Source organism: Nerophis ophidion, linkage group LG18 (assembly GCF_033978795.1).
Source record: "Nerophis ophidion isolate RoL-2023_Sa linkage group LG18, RoL_Noph_v1.0, whole genome shotgun sequence".
Taxonomy (NCBI): Eukaryota; Metazoa; Chordata; class Actinopteri; order Syngnathiformes; family Syngnathidae; genus Nerophis; species Nerophis ophidion.
Window position 1 is genome coordinate 20498966 of NC_084628.1, and position 21145 is coordinate 20520110.

Below are 21145 nucleotides of genomic sequence, written 5' to 3' on the forward strand. Positions count from 1 at the left end.
ATGGGACGGCGTGGCGCAGTGGAAGAGTGGCCGTGCGCAACCCGAGGGTCACTGGTTCAAATCCAACCTACAACCAACCTTGTCACGTCCGTTGTGTCCTGAGCAAGACACTTCACCCTTGCTCCTGATGGGTGCTGGTTGGCGCCTTGCATGGCAGCTCCCTCCATCAGTGTGTGAATGTGTGTGTGAATGGGTAAATGTGGAAGTAGTGTCAAAGCGCTTTGAGTACCTTGAAGGTAGAAAAGCGCTATACAAGTACAACCCATTTATCATTTATATATATAGATTTATTTATTAAAGGTAAATTGAGCACATTGGCTATTTCTGGCAATTTATTTAAGTGTGTATCAAAATGGTTGGTAGCCCTTGGCATTAATCAGTAAATGATAAATGATAAATATGTACCCAAGAAGTAGCTCTTGGTTTCAAAAAGGTTGGTGACGCCTGTTCTATACGACACACTAGTTAAAGATCATTTAAATTACAAGAGTTTTCTGCTGTTTTTCATGAACTAAAGGACCTTTGAAAAAATGACAGAAGTTTTCTGCTGTGTTTAAGGAACTACTGCAACATACACTCATTAAAGATCCTGTATATGGCAGGAGGTTGTTTTTGCTTTATTCAAGATGTCAGAGATCCCCTGTGCCATTAGTTTTTGTTTTGCTGTTTTTAAGGATCTATTGTAAACACAGTAGTCAAAGACCCTTAAATGACAGAAGTTTTCTGCAGTCTTTAGGAATATATTGTAAACACACTAGTCAGAAATCTTCAATATGACAAGAGTTTTCTGCTGTTTGTTAGTCTACTGTAAACACATTCATCAAAGATCCTTCATATAAGAGGAGTTTTTGCTGTTTTTGGGAATCTACGGTAAACACCCCTCGTGAAAGATTTTTAAGATTGCAAATTAGAGCTAACATGACTCTCAAAAAAGCACCAAGGTCAACAAAAGCACCATGAAGATTCTAGCGGGAACTCACATTCAACCCTTTTTCGATTACGCATGCACCCCCCCCGGTACCCCAGCACCTCCAAAACCCTCAAATCTAGACTCCAAACATCCCAGAACAAGCTAGTCAGGTTACTTGCAGACCTCCACCCCAGATCACACTCTCTCCGAAGTGGGCTGGCTCGGGGTGGAAGACAGAGTAAAACAACTTGCACTGAGCCAAGTCTATAAAATCCGCTACACTTCCCTGATACCGAAGTATTTGTCAAACTACTTCCATAACGTAAATGACAGCCATAACCACAACACCAGGGCGAGCTCCACAAACCATGTTAAACCCAGATTCCGATCTAACAAAGGTATTAACTCATTCTTCCAAAGGGAATAAGCGGTAGAAAATGGATGGATGGACTGAAGTGCTGATATCAACCAAACCTAACCCCTCCGCACCAACCCTCTCCTCATCCCACCCCCTGGATTGTAAATAATGTAAATAATTCAAAGTATATACTCTGATGATGGTTAACTTGTGTGATGACTGTATTATGCTGATTATATGTATTTGTACCATGAATTGATTAATGTGGACCCCAACTTATACGAGTTGAAAAAGGTATTCGGGTGTTACCATTTAGTGGTCAATTGTACGGAATATGTACTGTATTGTGGAATCTACTTAAAAAGTCTCAATCAATCAAAACTCGCCAGATCATTGTAGTTCGCTAAGCTCCACACAAGAATCTGGGAGTTCTCAATAGGAGATGTATGTCAGAAGGCGGGGTCTTGTAAAAAAAAAAAAAAATTGTATGTGATTGGTTAAACCACGTATCCGTTATCTTGAATCACGTGCTACTTCAACGACTCACATCGAAATCAACCCATGACGCTGATGAGAGCGACGCTGCGAACGCCAACCCCGGTCGGAAGAAGAGCCAAAACATCCTTTCCACCAATGAATGCCTTCAAAACCAATCTCTGTTCATCTTTTAAAGAATTAATATTCGATAGATTCGACAAAAAAGTTGCAATAGCAGAATCCATGTCAGCACACGACGCTGCGATGGCTGCGTGCCACGCCACCATTGTTATATGAATCAAACAGTCGCTTCGGCGCTACGTCACATCTATGAAATCCCGCCCGGTGATCCTGATTGGTTCATTATTTTTTGCTATCTGGAAGGAGTTTGCAATGCCTTCGATTCTAGACCCTTGTGTTGAGCTCACCGAACTACAAGGGTCTGGCGAGAGTCAGGTTAAATTAGAGCTGCACCTATTGAATATTTTAGTATTTGAGTATTCTATCGAATTTTATCGATTAATAAAGTAATCAAATAAATCCTATTTTTGCTTAATTAAGGTTTAATTATACATGTTAAGATGTGCCCTCAATTTTTGCGTTTGGCCTAATTGTCTTTGATTTCCTAAACACCTGTTCTCATTATTGAAGGCTGACACGCACAGCTAAAAAAGTTTGATCACATTACGCCTGTACTGGCTCACCTGCACTGGCTTCCTGTGCACTTAAGATGTGACTTTAAGGTTTTACTACTTACGTATAAAATACTACACGGTCTAGCTCCATCCTATCTTGCCGATTGTATTGTACCATATGTCCCGGCAAGAAATCTGCGTTCAAAGGACTCCGGCTTATTACTGATCCCCAAAGCCCAAAAAAAGTCTGCGGGCTGTAGAGCTTTTTCATTTCGGGCTCCAGTACTCTGGAATGCCCTCCCGGTAACAGTTCGAGATGCTACCTCAGTAGAAGCATTTAAGTCTCACCTTAAAACTCATTTGTATGCTCTAGCCTTTAAATAGACTCCCTTTTCAGACCAGTTGATCTGCCGTTTCTTTTCTTTTTCTTCAATGTCCCACTCTCCTTTGTGGAGGGAGTCCGGTCCGATCCGGTGGCCATGTACTGCTCGCCTGTGTATCGGCTGGGGACATCTCTGCGCTGCTGATCAGCCTCCTCTTGGGATGGTTTCCTGCTGGCTCCGCTGTGAACGGGACTCTCGCTGCTGTGTTGGATCTGCTTTGGACTGGACTCTCGCGACTGTGTTGGATCCATTATGGATTGATCTTTCACAGTATCATGTTCTCATAGTCATCATTGTCACCGACGTCCCACTGGGTCATTATTGTCACCGATGTCCCACTGGGTGTGAGTTTTCCTTGCCCTTATGTGGGCCTACCGAGGATGTCGTAGTGGTTTGTGCAGCCCTTTGAGACACTAGTGATTTAGGGCTATATAAGTAAACATTGATTGATTGATTGATTGACTAAAATGTGTCCGTGGTTGCTTGTGCTAATTTTTGTGTGCTAATAAAAACAGGTGTGTTTACAGCCCTGTGTGCTGTGTGGTGTGACCGCATAAACAAAGTTCTTCTCTCTCGTGCGTTTTTGTTGATTATTATACGGTGCTGTTTAAATGTTGGTTTCTTCACGCAAATCTGTTGAGCTGTTTTCAACCTGTCAACAATACATTAACAATATAAAAAGACAAACCACTTAATAATGACCGCAGTTTTACATTCTAAGAATGCAATAATGCATTCATTGCTTGCAAAATAGTAATCAATGTTAATTTTGCCATCATAACATGTTTGAGATGAAAACAAATATATATATCATTAGTTCAAAATAATATTTGCTGAGAAAGTTAAAACAAAAATATATTTAGTCAAAGATCCTTTACATGATAGGAGTTTTCTGCTGTTTGTAGAAATCTAGCACAAAAATATAGTCAAAGATCTTTTGTATGTCAGGAGTTGTCTGCTGTATTCAACAATATACATTAAAAACACTAGTCAAAGATCATCTATACAACAGTATTTTTCTGCTGTTTTTAAGAACCTACTGCAAAATCACTCTTCAAAGATCTTTTATATATCAGGAGTTTTCAGTTGGACTTAAGAGTCTACCTCAGAAACATTTTAGTCATCCATCCATCCATGTTCTACCGCTTGTCCCTTTTGGGGTCGCTGAAGGGTAAGGTGGAGTACACCCGGTACAAGTCGCAACCACCAAACCCCGCCCACCTCAACCGACACACGGAGGGGGGCGGTGATGTGGGGTGGTGGCGGGGGTGTAGCCCGGAAGAGTAGGGCTGCATTGTATTGTGGGTATTTGTTCTTTTGTGTTTATGTTGTGTTATAGTGCGGATGTTCTCCCGAAATGTGTTTGTCATTCTTGTTTGGTGTGGGTTTACAATGTGGCGCATATTTGTAACAGTGGTAAAGTTGTTTGTACAGTCACCGTCAGTGTGATCTGTATGGCTGTTGACCAAGTATGTGTTGCAGTCACTATTGAATGTTCAGCAAATCATCATACAACATGCGTCTTAATATGCCCACTGTCTGTACGGGGACTGAGAGACCTCGACGATAGGTTGTCGAGGACGATGAAGGCAGTGCTGTCACGGCACGCCCACAAATTACTTATCCGGGCGAACATTGGGACAATCCATCGCGAGGTCACAGGAAGTCTCTTGGTAAAATCGGGGGGATTGCCAAGTATGTTGCTAGGTCGGGATAGCCATTCAAAGAAGGTGAATCCACTTTACTCCACGTTTCCGCATCCAGTGGCCCCCATGTAAATTAAATGAGACCCCTGATCTTAACAATTCCGAAAAAATCTGTAAAATAATGGTATTCTTCTGTTGAACTGCCAGCATTGTCACTACATTAAAGTTGGTTGATCGTAATAATTTGGAAAAACTCTGTAGAATAACGGTATTTTTCTGCAGAACTGTTTGCATCGTCACTTTATTAAAGGTGGTTGATCTTAATAATTAAGTAAAAATCTGTAAAATTACGATAGTTTTCCACAAAACGTTTCATGTAAAACGTCTGTAAATATAATGTTTTTGATCATTATTTGGTTTACAATGGTTATACTTTAATTTTATGGTTTTCGTTTGGCAGCCATAGCTGCAAGTAGATTACCGTTTTTTTACAGAATTTTTTTTTACAGTGTAGTCAAAGATCCTTTATATGTCAGGATTTTCCTGCTATATTTAAGAATCTACATAAAAACACTAGTCCGATGTCCTTTATATGACGACAGGAGATATCTGCTGTTTTTACATAAACAAACACCAGTCAAAGATCCTCTATGACAGGAACACGGCTTTTTTAGGAATCTATTATTAACACACAAATCAAAGATTATCTTAACGATATTTTTTCTTTTTTGTAGTTTTTAAGGATCAATTGCAAAAAAACACTAATCAAATATCTTTGATACAACAGGAACATTCTACTTGTTCAGGAATCTACTGTCTTAAACTAATTAGTCAGATATCCTCTAAATGACAGGTTTTACTGCAAAAAACACAAGTCAAAGATCCTTATTGTTGTGATATGTTCACTGAGAAGGCAGAGAAAACAAGCAGGTTAGACTATTTAAGGAAAACAACGGTGTAATACATATTTCATCCTTACAGTCCTCTACGTGTTTATAATTGTCAACATGCACCAATTTCCTGCAGCCAATTTGCACCTGGTGTTAACACGTCTCCCTCTGCGTTGCCGTTTTTTTACATCGCACATCACATTTATTCCTGCGCTGCAGCTTTGATGTGCATCGATTTGGTGCAAGATCGTCTCCAACATAAGGAACAAACAACTTTAACTGTGATAGACATCAGTAGAGAGGGTGCGGGACAAAGTGGGGGAAAAAAGTTGCCCACTGACAAGAAGTAAAGGGCTGGCGGGCCCTCATTCATATTCATGGCGTGGCGGCGGTGGATGGGCGAGGTTACGTAAGTGATAAAGTGGCGGCTAGTCAAAGGGTTGACCAGTCAATGCATGCAAATTCATTGAACGGAGAAATAAAAGAGGGAGCGCCGCACAGAGCGAGGTGGAGGGCGCGTTGAGACAGAGATGAAGACAAAGGGGACGTTGGACCATGACGGGAATGTCAAAACGGTGCAGACAGAAAATCCCCCAAAAACCGCATTTTCAGAGGGGCCAGAGCCTCACTCACACTAAGGCTCAATGTCTGGCAAATGCAAGTCTTTTCCAGGAAAAGTACCACCTGTGATTGTGCATCTTTTAAAGCCATGAATAAAAGTGCGATGATAACCCTAGAACAGGAAATGGAACCCAAGGACATACTGGTGGAAAGTGTACACACACGCACACACACACATATCTGTCCTGGCTGCTCAGTCCAATATGGCTAAATCCCCAACTAGGCAACATCGTTATTACCTATACTTAAGCCATAAATTGCTTTTTTTATTTCCAGCCTTTCGTAGGCCACATAAAATGATGTCGCAGGCCACATAAAATGTAGTGGCAGGCCACGTAAAATTACGTGGTGGCCACATTTCAATGACATGGAGGTCAATATTAAATTGTATGGTGAACAGTTTTAAATGATGTGACGGGCCGAATTAAAATTATATGCTAGACCACGTTAAAGTCATGTTGAGCAACATTATAATGATATGGAAGTTAACATTAAATGATTTGGCGGGCCACATAAATGATGTGGCGGTCCTCAAATGACATGGAGGGCAACATTAAATGATGTAGCGGGCTGTATTAAATGATTTAGCGGGCCACATTAAATGACGTGGCGGGCCGTAATAAATAATTTGCCAGGCCACTTTAAAAAAAAGGTTTGTCAGTCCACATTAAATGACGTGGCAGGCCGTGATAAATAATTTGCCAGTCCACATTAAATGACGTTGCGAGCCTCATATGACATGGAGGACAAAATAAAATTATGTGGCGGCCCACATAAATGATGTGGTGGGCCAATTTACAATGACACTGAAAACTACATTAAATTATGTCGCTGCCCACATAAATTAATGTGGCAGACCATATTTGAATTATGAGACTAACTACATTAAAATGAGGTGGCGGTCCACAATAAAATGATGTTGGCCACTTTAAAATGATCTGCTTGGCACTTTAAAATAAAATATTGGGCAAAATAAATGATTTGGCTGGCCACTTAAATGATGTAGCAGACCACATAAAATGATGTGATGGGCAACATTAAAATTACATGGACAGCAACAATAAATGATGTGGCGGCTCACATATAAAGAGGCGGCAAGCCACATTAGAATTATAAAACTAGCGACATAAATATGAAGTAAAAGGAAGTGGTGGGCCACATAAATGATTTGGATGACCACATAAATTATGTGGCAGACCACATAAAATGATGTGCTGGGCCAATTCAAAATTACATGGAGAGCAACATTAAACCATGTGGCGGATTACATAAAGTGATGTGTCAAGCCACTTTAAAATGACATTGAGAGCAACATAAAATGATTCGGCGGGCCACATAAAGTGATGTGGCAAGTCGCATTCGAATTATGAGACCAGCGGCTCGACTCATTAAAATAAAGTGGCGGTCCACAGTAAAATGATGTGGTGGGCCAAATCAAAATTATTGGACTAGCCACATTCAAGTGAAGAAATGGGCCTGATAAAATGATGTGGTAGGCTACAGAAATGACATAGTGGGCTACTTTAAAATGACGTGGCGGGCCAAATTTGTCCCCCTGGGCCTACCGTTTGAAACATGGGCTGTAGAGCTTTTTTTAAAATTAATTCATGAAAGTGAAAAACAGGAGAACAGGAAGACGTTGGGACTGAAATAGAAAATATGAGCGTTTCCGGGTAAAACGGGACGTTGACGAGTTCAAGTATGTTTATGGGGCAGTTACCCCTAAAGTCTGCCTAGCAACAAGTGACCATAGAAACGCTTTAAGTGCATAAAGTAGTCAAGCCAGAAGGTAGTCGTATCTCGGACCATGTGTTAGTCACCTCCCAATGCAAGCATTAGTCACATGACACACGCCACGCCCATACAGAGACCGAATGTTTTCCACTGATCCATGTTCCATCTTCATTCTCCTCCCTCCTCCTGACTCTTTTATCCCCCTCCTTGTCCATCACCCACTTGTCTGCACGCCTTTCAGCTTCTCTGCCGGAAATAATCAATCCCCTCGTCTCCGATGGCAGGAGCAGTCGCAACTTCGCCCCGACACAATCAGCCCAATCATTAGCGTAATTAAAAAGTGAGAACGCGGGCTGCGGACGAGCGTCGGCGAGTGGAAACAGTCCTGAAGGAATCCCAGCAGAGCAATCAGAGGGTGAGGAGGATGGCGGAGGAAGGTGTTGTTAGGAGACGATGAGGAGGCAAGGGGGGGTCGTTAGGAAGGGAGGAGGGTGATGAAGGTAAGCACAGTAGACGGGTTTTCATTCTTGGCTTAGCGTGTGTGAGGAGCCAACAGGGAACCATGCTGGAGGATGCAGCCAGAGAAGACGACAGGATGGAGTGAAAGATGGGAGGAGTGAGGATTTGATGCAGGAAGGAAGGAAGGAACATAATGAATGAGTCGCACAAAAAGGCTGCATAAGCACATATGATAAGTCATCAGTCACCGCAGCAGACTTCATTAACATGCTCCTTCTTGTAGCCACAAAGGTGAGGATGAGGGAGGAGAGGCGAGTGACAGAGTGATGGATGAAGGGAGGAGGAGCGGGCTGAGGAAGAAAACAAGGGAAGCCCCCGGAAAGCTGCAGAGAGCAGGGAAGAAGGGGGAGGGGGAGCAGCCTGTGAAGGGAAGCCCTGCTGCACCCAAAAAGAAGAAGAAAAAGAAGAAGGAGAAGAAGAAGAAAACCTCACTTTCTCTTCTCCAGTATAGATGATTCAGAATGGATTATAGTCAACGTTTAACTCTTCACTAAACTCATGCATGTGCACTACATGTTATATGTAAGTAAGTGTGAATGTAAGTGTCGGTATACAGGCGTGTGTATGTTTCTATATGTAGGTGTATGGAAGAGTGCAAATGTAGGTGTTTGGGAGTTTGTAAGTGTATGTAAGTGTGTAAATGTAAGTGCATGTGTCTGTGCCTATAAGTAGGTTAGATTTAGATATACTGGTCCACGTTGGAGAAATTCATTTTCACTGCATTACATTTAAACAATAGACAATACACATCAAAAACAAAAATAACAAAAAGACATCATTCATGACCAACACATTTACAGGCTTGTCAAACAGGTCAGCCGGGCCTGCTGTTTAGGGTGGCTACAGCTGCAGTGATAAGGCTTTTCCCATGTGTATGGAAGTGTGTAAATGTAAGTCAATGTGTCTGTGTCTATAAGTAGGTGTATGTAAGTGTGTAAATGTAAGTGCATGTGTCTGTGTCTATAAGTAGGTGTATGTAAGTGTGTAAATGTAAGTTTATATATATGTAAGTGCAGGTATGTAAGTGTGTAAATGTAAGTGCATGTGTTTGTGTCTATAAGTAGGTGTATAAGTGTGTAAAAGCAAGTGCATGGGTCTGTGTCTATAAGTAGGTGTATGTAAGTGTGTAAATGTGAGTTTATATATATATGTAAGTGCAGGTATGTAAGTGTGTAAATGTAAGTGCATGTGTCTGTGTCTATAAGTAGGTGTATGTAAGTGTGTAAATGTAAGTGTATACATATGTAAGTGCAGGTATGTAAGTGTGTAAATGTAAGTGCATGTGTCTGTGTCTATAAGTAGGTGTATGTAAGTGTGTAAATGTAAGTGTATACATATGTAAGTGCAGGTATGTAAGTTTGTAAATGTAAGTGCATGTGTCTATAGGTAAGTGTATGGAAGTGTGTAGATGTAAGTGTGTAAATGTAGATGTATGGAAGTGTGTAAATGTAAGTGTATACATATGTAAGTGCAGGTATGTAAGTTTGTAAATGTAAGTGCATATATCTGTGTCTATAAGTAAGTGTATGGAAGTGTGTACATGTAAGTGTGTAAATGTAGATGTATGGAAGTGTGTAAATGTAAGTGTATACATATGTAAGTGCAGGTATGTAAGTTTGTAAATGTAAGTGCATATGTCTGTGTCTATAAGTAAGTGTATGGAAGTGTGTACATGTAAGTGTGTAAATGTAGATGTATGGAAGTGTGTAAATGTAAGTGTATACATATGTAAGTGCAGGTATGTAAGTTTGTAAATGTAAGTGCATATGTCTGTGTCTATAAGTAAGTGTATGGAAGTGTGTAAATGTAGATGTATGGAAGTGTGTAAATGTAAGTGCATTTGTCTGTGTCTATAAGCAGGTGTATTTAAGTGTGTAAATGTAAGTGCATGTGTCTGTGTCTATGTCTATAGGTAGGTGTATGTAAGTGTGTAAATGTAAGTGCATGTGTCTGTGTCTATAAGTAGGTGTATGCAGGTGTGTAAATGTAAGTGCATGTGTCTATAAGTAGGTGTATGTAAGTGTGTAAATGTAAGTGCATGTGTCTGTGTCCATAAGTAGTGTATGTAAGTGTGTAAATGTAGGTGTATGTATATGTAAGTGCAGGTATGTAAGTGTGTAAATGTAAGTGTATATATATGTAAGTTCAGGTATGTAAGTGTGTAAATGTAAGTGCATGTGTCTATAAGTAGGTGTATGTAAGTGTGTAAATGTAAGTGCATGTGTCTGTGTCCATAAGTAGGTGTATGTAAGTGTGTAAATGTAGGTGTATGTATATGTAAGTGCAGGTATGTAAGTGTGTAAATGTAAGTGTATATATATGTAAGTTCAGGTATGTAAGTGTGTAAATGTAAGTGCATGTGTCTGTGTCTATAAGTAAGTGTATGGAAGTGTGTACATGTAACTGTGTAAATGTAGGCGTATGGAAGTGTGTATCTGTAAGCGCATGTGTCTGTGTCTATAAGTAGGTGTATGTAAGTTGTTAAATGTAAGTGTATATCTGTAAGTGCAAGTACGTGAGTGTGTAAATGCAAGTGCATTTGTCTGTGTCTATAAGTAAGTGTATGTAAGTGTGTAAATGTAAGTGTATGTACAGTGGATTAAAAAAGAATTAAGTCAGCCACCAATTGTGCAAGTTCTCCCACTTAAAATGATGACAGAGATCTTCATAGGTACACTTCAACTGTGAGAGACAGAATGTGAAAAAAAAAATCCAGGAATTCACATTGAAGAAATTTTAAAGAATTTATTTGTAAAAATTATGGTGGAAAATAAGTATCTGGTCAACCGTTCAAAGCGCTCACTGATGGAAGGAGGTTTTGGCTCAAAATCTCACGATACATGGCCCCATTCATTCTTTCCTTGACACAAATCAATAGTCCTGTCCCCTTAGCAGAAAAACAGCCCCAAAGCATGATGTTTCCACCCCCATGCTTCACAGTAGTTATGGTGTTCTTGGGATGCAACTCAGTATTCGTCTGCCTCCAAACAAGACGAGTTGAGTTTATACCAAAAAGTTATATTTTGGTTTCATCTGACCACATGACATTCTCCCAATCCTCTGCTGTATCATCCATGTATCCATTTTGGTATAAACTAAACTCGTCGTGTTTGGAGGAAGAAGAATACTGAGTTGCATCCCAAGAACACCATACGTATGTAAGTCTGTAAATTAAAGTGTATATATGTAAGTGTATGTATGTAAGTGTATGTATGTAAGTGTGTGTGTGTGTGTGTGTGTGTGTGCGTGCGTGCGTGCGTGCGTGCGTGCGTGCGTGCGTAAGTGTTAGGGTTGTCCCGAAACCAATAGTTTGGTACCGGCACCGTGTATGTAAGTGTGTGTATGTATGTATGGAAGTATCGGTATGTTAGTGTGTGTATGTAAGTGTCGGTATTTAAGTGTTTGTATGTCAGTGTGTATATGTAAGTATGTGTATGTAGGTATCGGTATGTAAGTGTGTGTATGTAAACATGTGTATGCAAGTGTATGTATGTAAGGGCGTGTGTGTTTGTATGTGTATGTAAGTGTCTATATGTACGTGTCTGTAAGTGTATGTAGGTCAATGTTTGTATGTAAGTGTGTGTATGTAAGTGTCTCTATGTAAGTGATTATAAGTGTCCCTATCTAAGTGTATATATGTAAGTATGTATATGTGTTATGCACACAAAGTATTGTTATGCACATTAAGTTAAGTGTATGTATGTGTCTAAGTGTCTGTATGTAAATGTGTGTATGTATGTAAGTGTCCAAATGTAAGTGCGTGTGTGTGTATGTATGTATGTAAGTGTCCAAAGGTAAGTGTGTGGATGTAAGTGTGTGTATGTATGCAAGTGTTTATATGTAAATGTCTGTATGTAAGTGTCCACATGTAAGTGTGTGGATGTAAGTGTCAAAATATAAGCGTGTTTATGTATGTGTTTGTATGTAAGTGTGTGTATGTTAGTGTGTACTGTATGTATGTATGTATGTAAGTGTCTGTATGTGTGTGTCTGTAAATGCATATAAGTGTCTCTATGTAAGTGTCTATATGTGTGTGTATTGTGTATGCACATAGAATGTCTGTAAATTTTTATATGTAAGTGTCATGTTATGTGAATGTAAATATTTAGTCTTCATGGGCCGCTCTGTCACACAGCAGCCTTTCAGTCCAGTGGTGTAATGTGGGGTCTGGTGTGGACTCGAACCCGAGGACCTATACTATTCTATGTTGGAGCAGCATTCAACTTGTTTGATCCTTTAAGGCTCAGCCAGCATCATGTTTTTAAGAAAGCTAAGGGCCCTGGGCCAGACTTTTCTATGTGGGGCGGTATAGCTCGGTTGGTAGAGCGACCGTGCCAGCAACTTGAGGGTTGCAGGTTCGATCCCCGCTTCAGCCATCCTAGTCACTGCCGTTGTGTCCTTGGGCATGACACTTTACCCACCTGCTCCCAGTGCCACCCACACTGGTTTGAATGTAAAAATTAGATATTGGGTTTCACTATGTAAAGCGCTTTGAGTCACTAGAGAAAACATGCTATATAAATATAATTCACTAAATATAATTCACATTTCTTGTTGTGTTTACAATGTCAATACAAAACCACAACATTCATATAAAAATACCTTAAATACAGTTATGAATAAAACCATAATGTCCTACATTCAAACAAAGATCTCCTATAAGAAAGAAATCTACCCTAAACACGCTTGTCAAAGATCCTCGAGTTGGACAGGAGCGCTTGGCTGTTGTTGGGAATTTACTGTAATAAAAGACAGATGTTGCTACGGATCTACAGAAAAAAACAGTCAAAGCTTTCACATGACAATGTTTTCTGTTGGAATCTACTACAAAAGCCAAATTAGTTGTTTTCTGTTTTTCAGGAATCTGCAACAAAAACAGTCGTAGAAGAACCTCTATAGTAAATAACCTTAGCACTTTGCTGTTCTTAGGAATATCCTGTAAACACTATTCAAAGATCCTCTGTATGACGGTAGTTGTTTTCAGGAATCTGCAGCAAAAACAGGATCAAATATATTTTTTATGACGGGTGTTTTCAACAGTTTTTAGGAATCTACCGCATATCCAATTGTGAAAGATCATTAAATAGTAGGGCTTTCATTTTTAGGAATCTACCAAAAATCTAGTTAAAAAGGTCATCTATATGACAGGAGGGTTTTTTTGTTGCCGTTTTTAGGAATCTACGGCAAAATACTAGTGAAAGATCTTCTATTTGCTTTTTTGTTGTTGCTTTTTTAGAAATCTACTGCTAAAACAGTAGTCTACAATATGCTATATGACAAGTGTTTTCCGCAAATTTAGAAATCTACAGCAAAAACAGTAGTCTATGATACGCAATATGACAAGTGTTTTCTACTATTTTAGGAATCTACAGCAAAAACAGTAGTCTATGATAATCCATATGACAAGTGTTTTCCACTATTTTTAGGAATCTACAGCAAAAACAGTAGTCTACGAAAATCTGTATGACAAGTGTTTTCTGCCATTTTTAGGAATCTACTGCAAAAACAGTAGTTTACGATACTCTATATGACAAGTGTTTTCTGCTATTTTTAGGAGTCTACAGGAAAAACAGTAGCCTACGATAATCTATATAAAAAAAAAACTTAAATTTTTAGGAATCTACAGCAAAAACAGTAGTCTACGATAATCTGTATGAAAAGTGTTATCTGCAGTTTTTAGGAATCTACTGCAAAAACAGTTGTTTAAGATACTCTATACGACAAGTGTTTTCTGCTATTTTTAGGAATCTACAGCAAAAACAGTAGTCTAGGAAAATCTATGACAAGTGTTTTCTGATTTTTTTAGGAATCTACTGCAAAAACAGTAGTTTACAATACTCTATACAACAAGTGTTTTTTTCAAGTTTTAGGAATATACTGCAAAAACAGTAGTCTACGATAATCTGTATGAAAAGTGTTTTTTAGGAATCTACTGCAAAAACAGTAGTTTACAATACTCTATATGACAAGTGTTTTCTGCTATTTTTAGGAATCTACAGCAAAAACAGTGGTCGATAATCTATATGAAAAATGTTTTCTACGATTTTTAGGAATCTACAGCAAAAACAGTGGTCGATAATCTATATGAAAAATGTTTTCTACGATTTTTAGGAATCTACAGCAAAAACAGTAGACTATGATACTCTGTATGACAACTGTTTTCTGGAATTTTTAGGAATCTACAGCAAAAACAATAGTCTATGATACTCTACATGACAAGTGTGTTCTGCAATTTTTAGGAATATACAGCAAAAAACACTAGTCGGAGGTTCTTAAAATAGCAGATTTTTTTTTTTTTTCAGGAATATACCACAAAAAACTACGTTTTTTTCTTTTGCTGTTTTAGGGATTCACCACAAAACACTAGGTAAAAAAATATGCGTCTTTCTTTTTAGTAATCTACAGCAAAAACACTTTTCAACATCTTCTTTATGACAGGAGTTTTTTAGTTCCTTATAAAACAATAGCACTCTGCTGTTTTTCGTCATTTATCCCCAAAACACTGGCAAATAATTTCTAATGACAGGACCACTTTTTTAAGGAATTTAATGTAAACACACGAGTCAAAGATCCTGTTTTTGAAGACCAACTGCAAAAACGCTGTTCAGAGATCCTCTATAGCTGTGATTTTCAACCACTGTGCCGCGGCACACTTGTGCGCTGTGAGATATTGTCTGGTGTACCGTGGGAAAGTATACAACTTCACCTAATTGGTCCAAAAAATATTTTTTGCAAATCAATAATCATGATGTGCTGTGTAAAGCTTGGCAGGGTAATATTGTAATACTCCATATCAGTAGGTGGCAGCAGGTAGTTCATTGCTTTGCAGAGCACAGCGGCAGACAGTGTGCAGGTAAAAAGGTATGTAACGCTTAAAACAAAAATGGACAAAAGGCAAGTCCCGCTAGGAAAAGGCACTGAAGCATAGGGATGGCTATGCAAAACAAAAGTGAAGTGAAGTGAAGTGAATTATATTTATATAGCGCTTTTCTCTAGTGACTCAAAGCGCTTTACATAGTGAAACCCAATATCTAAGTTACATTTAAACCAGTGTGGGTGGCACTGGGAGCACGTGGGTAAAGTGTCTTGCCCAAGGACACAACGGCAGTGACTAGGATGGCGGAAGCGGGAATCGAACCTGCAACCCTCAAGTTGCTGGCACGGCCACTCTACCAACCGAGCTATACCGCCCCACTGGACTGGACTGGTAAAACTGGACTGGCTACAAAGTCAACAAAAACAGAATGCTCGACGACAGCAAAAACTTACGGCGTGTGGAGGAAAAACGGCGTCCACAAAGCACATCCGTACATGACATGGCAATCAACAATGTCCCCACAAAGAAGGATAGCATATGCCCAACTTAAATAGTCTTGTTTGCCAAAACCAATCAGGTGCGGGCAATGACACTCAAAGGAAGGCGTGAAGCAACCAACAAAACAGGAAGGCTCACCAAAATAACAGCACAAGACAGGAACTAAAGCACTACACACAGGAAACAACAACAAACTCAAAATAAGGCACGACAACCTGATGGAGTCTCATTTTTTTAACTATTTCTGCTGGTGGTGTGCCTCTGTTTTTTTTTTATATGAAAAAAATGTGCCTTGGCTTAAAAAAGGTTGAAACACACTGCTCTATATGACAAGAGTGCTGTGCCGGTTTGGAATGGAGTGAGAAGTTGTGGTGCCTACTAGAGCAGTGGTTTTCAAATGGGGGTACGCGTACCCCTGGGGGTACTTGAAGGTATGCCAAGAGGTACGTGAGATTTTTTTTTTAATATTCAAAAAATACCAACAATTAAAAAATCCTTTATAAATATATTTATTGAATACTACTTCAACAAAATATGACTGTAAGTTCATAAACTGTGAAAGACAAATACAACAATGCAATATTCAATGTTGACAGCTAGATTTTTTGTGGACATGTTCCATAAATATTGATGTTAAAGATTTATTTTTTTGTGGAAAAATGTTTACAATTAAGTGCACGAATCCAGATGCATCTCTATTACAATCCTCAAAGAGGGCACTTTAAAGGCCTACTGAAATGAGATTTTCTTATTTAAACGGGGATAGCAGGTCCATTCTATGTGTCATACTTGATCATTTCGCGTTATTGCCATATTTTTGCTGGAAGAATTTAGTAGAGAACATTGACGATAAAGTTCGCAACTTTTGGTCGCTAATAAAAAAAGCTTTGTGGATGACGATATTTAGAGTGAAGGACTAGAAAGAAAAAAAAAGGCGAGGGCAGTGGGAGCGGTTCAGATGTTGTTAGACACATTTACTAGGATAATTCTGGAAAATCCCTTATCTGCTTATTGTGTTACTAGTCTTTTAGTGAGATTATAAAGTACCTGAAAGTCGGAAGGGTGTGGCCACGGGTGTGTTGACCCAGAGTCTCTGAGGGAAGTCACGCAGCTGCAGCAAGACGGAAGCTCCGCTGATGTCTCCGGTAAGAGCTGACTTATTACCAACTTTCTCACCGAAAACTGCCGGTTGACATTTGGTCGGAATCCATGTTCGCTTGACCGCTCTGATCCATAGTAAAGTTTCGTCTTCAGGAATTTTAAACAAGAAAAAACTGTGTGTTTGTGAGGGTAAAGGCTAAAAGCTTCCCACCTCCATTTTTCTACTTTGACTTCTCCCTTATTAATTGAACACATTGCAAAAGATTCAGCAACACAGATGTCCAGAATACTGTTTGATTATGCGATTAAAAAAGCAGACCACTTATAGCTTGGATCGGGCTGGAAAATAATGTCCGCTACAACCCGAGACGTAAAACGCACGCGTCATCATATATACGAGTCATCATACCGCGACGTTTTCAACACGACACTTCGCGGGAAATTTAAAATTGCAATTTAGTAAACTAAGAAGGCTGTATTGCCTTGTGTTGCAATTATAATATTTCATCATTGATTTCGGTTCCCCTAGAGCAGTGGTTCTTAACTTTGTTGGAGGTACCGCACCCCATTAGTTTCATATGCGCATTCACCAAACCCTTCTTAGTGAAAAATAAAATGTTTATTTTTTTTAATTCAAGACAAAGTTATGTGTTTTTGGTAACACTTTAGTATGGAGAACATATTCGAAGTAACAAAGACTTAATTTAGAGGTTTTTGGACACTAGGGGGAACATATTCTAAGTAACAAAGACTTAATTTGGAGGTATTTGGTTAGGGTTAGGGTTATAATGAGGCCATGCCGAATAAGGCATTAATAAGTACTTAATAATGACTAGTTAAGAGCCAGTATGTTACTAATTTGCATGTTAATAAGCAACTAATTAATGGTGAATGTGTCTCCCATACTAAAGTGTTACCATGTTTTTTTACTGGTCCACAAAATGAAACGTTCATAAACATCACCTTGTTCAAAGAACAAAACCGACACTAAACTCACTCTAGACTGTATAAACTCACAACAAATTACACACCTGCAAATCAGTGTGACGTCTGCTGTTACCGTATCCGTAATACGCCGATACGTAGAAGTTTTTATTGAGACGATGAGTCGGGTGTGTTTTGACCTCTGCCGAACCCCTGAGGCCGACTCACCGAACCCCTAGGGTTTGATCAAACCCAGTTTAAGAACCACTGCCCTAGAGGGAGGGGGGCTTGCTCACATATGCGGTCCTCTCCAAGGTTTCTCATAGTCATCATTGTCACTGACGTCCCACTGGGTGTGAGTTTTCCTTGCCCTTATGTGGGCTCTACCGAGGATGTCGTTGTGGTTTGTGTTGTGGTTTGTGCAGCCCTTTGAGACACTAGTGATTTAGGGCTATATAAATAATCATTGATTGATTGATTGATTGATATAAACCATCAGACTGCGTGGTGGGTAGTAGTGGGTTTCAGTAGGCCTTTAATAGTTTATATATCAATGATGAAATATTAACATCGCAACACATGCCAATACGGCCTTTTTAGTTTACTAAATTACAATTTTAAATTTCCCGGGAGTTTCGTCTTGAAAACGTTGTGTAACGCAAGACGTCACAGGTTTTAAGGAAATATGAGTGCTGCACACACACACAGCTAAAAGTCGTCTGCTTTAACCGCATAATCATACATTATTTTGGAGATCTGTGTTGCTGAATCTTTTGCAATTTGTTCAATTAATATTGGAGAAGTCAAAGTAGAAAGATGGAGTTGAGAAGCTTTAGCCTCTAGCCACACAAACACACGGTGATTCCTTGTTTAAAATTCCCGGAGCTGAAACTTTACTATGGATCAGAGCGCGGTCAAGCAAACATGAATCCCGACAGAATTTCAGGTTTCGGTGAGAAAATTGTGTTAAAAAGTCGCTTCTTACCGGAGAAAAGCTGAGCTTGTGCCGTCCATAAAGCTGCCGTCGACTCCCCCGAGACATTGGCGTCAAGACACCCGTGGACGTACACCTCCGACTATCAGGTACTATTTAACTCACTAAAACACGAGCAACACAATAGAAAGATAAGGGATTTCCCAGAATTATCCTAGTAAATGTCTCTAAAAATGTCCCAATGCAATCGCGTTTTTATTTTTTTTTTACTTATTTTTATTATCTTTTTTTTTTTTTCTAGTCCGTCGCTATCAATATCCTCAAACACAAATCTTTCTACCTCGCTCAAATAAATTGGGAAATTGTCGTTTTCTCGGTCCGAATAGCACTTTTCACTGGAAGCTCCCATTAAAAACAATGTGAATATGTGAGGAGCCCCCACACGTGTGACGTCATCGTCTGCGACTTCCAGTAGAGGCAGGGCTTTTCTCTTAACACCGAAAGTTGGGAACTTTATCGTGGATGTTCTCTACTAAATCCTTTCAGCAAAAATATGGCAATATCGCGAAATGATCAAGTATGACACATAGAATGGACCTGCTATCCCCGTTGAAATAAGAAAATCTCATTTCAGTAGGCCTTTAAATTAATGATTACTTCTATGTGTAGAAATCTTCATTTATAATTGAATCACTTGTTTATTTTTCAACAAGTTTTGTTTATTTTTATATCTTTTTTTCCAAATAGTTCAAGAAAGACCACTACAAATGAGCAATTTTTTCACTGTTATACAATTTAATAAATCAGAAACTGATGACATAGTGCTGTATTTTACTTCTTTATCTGTTTTGTTTTTTTTTTCAACTAAAAATGCTTTGCTCTGATTAGGGGGTACTTGAATTTAAAAAAAATGTTCACAGTGAAAAAAAAAGGTTGAGAACCGCTGTACGAGAGTGTAAAAGTCAAGTGTGTCGAAATGAAAGAAATAATAAATAAATAAATAAATGGGTTGTACTTGTATAGCGCTTTTCTACCTTCAAGGTACTCAAAGCGCTTTGACACTACTTCCACATTTACCCATTCACACACACATTCACGCACTGATGGAGGGAGCTGCCATGCAAGGCGCCAACCAGCACCCATCAGGAGCAAGGGTGAAGTGTCTTGCTCAGGACACAACGGACGTGACGAGGTTGGTACTAGGTGGGATTTGAACCAGGGACCCTCGGGTTGCGCACGGCCACTCTTCCACTGTGCCACGCCGTCAATATGATTGGTGTCTAAAGTCAGGTGTAGTAAATTAAAGTTAATGAACTTACTACACGTGATATAGTATGGTAATAATGATATGCTAATATGCTAATGAGCAGCACATGTCACTACAAAAGCGGACGTCTCGGGAACTTTGACGCAAACGAGTGTGCGCGCACGCCTCACATCGCGGTTTTGTTTTAGTCACCCCGAGAGAACTTTTGAGCGACCACGGACGGAACGAGCGAGTTCCTTCTGGAAGCTTCTTCCTGCCGACATAGCGACATGTTGCTGGCGGCCACAGCTCACGCCACGTGACGGACACGGCCCGGCACGAGCCCGTGATGAACCGTAACGGAAGGCAGATCAACTGTTCTTACCTTTCGCTGACGGTGGCGGTGAAGATGGCGCATGTGCACTCGACGAGACGTGCGGGAGGACTGAGGATGCTGAGATGTCCCGCCTCGGTCCGCCAGCATCCTCCCCCGCCCCTCCCTCTCTCTCGCCTTTTACTCGCTGCGTACACGCTCGCGCGCGCACACACGCATGGGCACGCGCACGGTGCCAGGGGGCGTGTCTTCGAGAGAACGCAGGAAGAGGAGAGGACTCTTGTTTGAAGAGTGAAGGAGACATGGAAGGAGGCAAGGGAAGGAAGGAAGGATGGGAGAACATTAAGGCGACAGGGAAGGAAAGGACGGAAAGAAGGATGAGGAGAAGGAATCTAGGGGTTAAGGAAGCAAACATTAAAGGCCTACTACTCACTACTACCGACCACGCAGTCTGATAGTTTATATAGCAATGATGAAATATTAACATTGCAACACATGCCAATACGGTAGAGATGCGCGGTTTGCGGTCTCATCCCCGGAGTCCGGGGGTGGGGGCGCAAAATAGATTCTGGCGGTGTCACGGATACAAAGGATTATGGGTATTTGTTGTGTTGCGTTTATGTTGTGTTACTGTGAGGATGTTCTCCCGAAATGTGTTTGTCTATCTTGTATTGTGTGGCTTCACAGCGTGGCGCATATTAGTAAGTGTTAAAGTTGTTTATATCACAACCATCAGTGTACTCTGTATCACCCAGTATGCCTTTCAATCTTGTACGTGTAATTGCGGAAGTTGCACACAACATGTTGCTGGACCAACAATCGGTTCGCACATGTTGTTGAAGGTGTCAAAGACAATGGCTTCACAGCACGCCCATGTTTTTGTCATCAGGATGAACGCTATTAGACAGTCGCGGGAACGTTAATGGCTCCAATTGTCTTCATTACTCTGTGAAACAGGTTTAGATAGCTCTGTGAGTGGTAAAAGCGGCCGACCTCTGATGTATTTCAGCGGGCGGTTGGTGGGCGGGTACGGTCCTGAAAAATGTTGGTTTGGGTGGACGGCGGGTGGATGACGACTTTGGTGATGCGGTTGTGGATGATATAATTGCCTATTCGCG

General features: G+C 40.1%; 1 protein-coding gene across 3 annotated transcripts in view; it reads right to left on the reverse strand.

Moving 5' to 3' along the window:
* The window catches only part of slc8a2b (solute carrier family 8 member 2b), a 235872-nt gene extending 215659 nt beyond the window's left edge, over positions 1-20213 (reverse strand). For 2 of the 3 annotated variants that reach the window (XM_061877530.1, XM_061877531.1), the window contains exon 1: positions 20079-20213. The gene's annotated coding sequence lies outside the window, so the exon portion shown is untranslated. The remainder of the gene's footprint in view (positions 1-20078) is intronic. The other variant, XM_061877532.1, reaches the window with a different exon arrangement.
* Positions 20214-21145: the final 932 nt, after the last annotated feature.